This window comes from Penaeus monodon, chromosome 14 (assembly GCF_015228065.2).
Source record: "Penaeus monodon isolate SGIC_2016 chromosome 14, NSTDA_Pmon_1, whole genome shotgun sequence".
Lineage (NCBI taxonomy): Eukaryota > Metazoa > Arthropoda > Malacostraca > Decapoda > Penaeidae > Penaeus > Penaeus monodon.
This window is the reverse complement of record NC_051399.1, coordinates 14,341,550-14,344,049: the sequence shown is the minus strand read 5'-3', so window position 1 is coordinate 14,344,049 and position 2,500 is coordinate 14,341,550.

Sequence of the window (2,500 nt, the reverse complement as noted above, 5' to 3'; positions counted from 1 at the left end):
GAAAAAACTCTCGGTATTAAGTTGCCGAGAAGAAATGCCCGCGCAGAGGCTGAGACATTTGACTGACGGGCCACACAGAAGATGCTTCCAGGGGTACAGTTCACAAAAAAGAAAGAAAGAAAGAAAAAAAATCCGCCAAAAATATATATGTGTTTATTTACATCAGAATTTAGGGAAATGATTGTTTGAACATCAAACAACTCACTTATCTATCTATTTATCTATATACAAGAAGCATAAATCTACACTTCTCCTTGCTTAATACATTGCAGAGACATTCTAGCAACAGAACAAAAAACCTCCAAATTCTTTTCATATCAACTCCATTATACAGGTTGATCTCATACTTAAGATCTTGTTGCAAATAAGGCCATGCATCATTAGGAAGATCCTTCTCGGCGCGGGAGAAACTTTGCGCATTCGAGTTTCATGCATTTTGATAAGTTTGTTGCTGTAGTGATACCCACGAATGGAGAACCTGGGAGGATTTTCATATTCTTAAGAAGACATATGATATATATTTTGCTCCGTTCATCTCTGGTTTGTTATTTCTGCTTTTTTAGTTTGGCGCTCCATGTCTCAAGGCGTCTTGTGAGAAATGCTCAGTAACAATGTCCCGGAAGAGAATCATTAGAGGGTCTATCTAAGGGCACTCCGTGTTTCTTGAGCTTCATCTTTAATATCCTAAGTAAATGCAAAATACCATTTAATAAAATATGAACGTATATAGATGTGTGCGTTTATATATATATATATATATATATATATATATATATATATATATATATATATATATATATAACATAATAATATATAATATATATTATATATAGTATATAATATACTAACACATATAATCACATATATTATACATATATATATATGTACAAATATAGATAATATATATAATAAATATATAATAAAATATATATATATATATATATATATATATATATATATATATGAGTGTCGTAAGGGAAAGTCGCCGCCGTGGCATAAGCGCGCTGAACCACGGTTGATTAGGAAGGGCATCTAGCCAGGTAAGGGCAAATGACCTCTCAATAATAAATTGGGAGAGGCCTTGATCCCGCAGTAGAATAAATGGTTGTTGAACATATAAACAATATATGTATGTATATATATGTATATATATATATATATGTATATATATGTATATATATATATATATATATATATATATATATATATATATATATATTGTAGGGGCCCATGAGATAGGTCTTTCAAGAGTATGGTAGATGACCAGCTTAGGGTGTAAGGTAGACAACCAAGATTTCTTGACTTCTTTACTGAAGAGTAATGATGGAATGCGGTTGCTCCTGGGGGCGAGGTGTTGCTCCTTGGCTCACCACAGGGAGTCTGCCTGTCACACTTCACTGTGATATAAGGACGGGTATAAATCACGAGGATAGACAATGCAACACTGAAATTTGTGTGGCAAGAAAAGATGAATAATCAGGTAAAGCAATGATCATGCACGTATGCATATTTATATGTAAGTGTGAAGATATGTATGTGAGAAATATGTAAAATTATATAAATTATGTTGAATATAGTAATATGATAGATATAGCTGGGTTACACATCCCCTGGATTTAAAGATGGTAGAAAAGTACAAAAGACAACATAAAAAACATGATGCAAGTATTGTATGGAGCAGTGTATGTGATATCAGTATCGAGATATGGTAGTTGAGATGCCGAGAGTGCCATATTCTCAGGCTTCAGAACTACAGTGATCAGGCAGCGCTGAAGGAAGGGCATCCTCAGGTGGCAATAAAAGATAAGTATGAAGTGAAGATGGCAAATTATCTTCAAGCCAAGTAGTAATTACTATTTTTTTTTGTTGACAAATCTTAACACTTGAATCTTGAGTGGGTGCGAGGTGAGGAAAAGCTGGTGAGACAGAGGGTGGGTATTCTTGTATGGTTGATGGGGAGATTTGGAGCACTGAGAAGCAAGCAAGGTCATGGTGCAACTGGTTAGCGGAATGATGATGTTTCCTATATAGTCGTGACTGTTTAGATGAATCTGCATGGCAAGGAATTTGCCATGTAGAGGTGTTTGGGTGGTCTCCATCCTTGGTGATATGTGGTCCAGCTGGGGTCTTTCAGAAATCTGCACAGCATTGGCAGCAGCAGAGGAGATAAATGCTGAAGGATCAGCAACAGGTGCTGAGAGTGGAATGACTTGCTATGTCAGAGTTCAGCAGCTAGGCAGGCAACATCAGTCACTGGGCACTGGGGTTATATCAGCAGGAAAACTGGCTCGCAATATGACAAAGTATTGGGTGCTTAGCATGGTGGTGTTGATGCAGACTAAGAATTTCGGAGGTGTTGTACGAATTCCATCCCACCGCTGCCACCAGTTGTAGGGGCCCAAGAGATAGGCCCTTCAAAAGTATAGAAGATGATCTTAGGGTGGAAGGTAGACAACTCCCTTATTGAAGAGTAATGGTGGAGTGCAACTGCTCTTAGGGG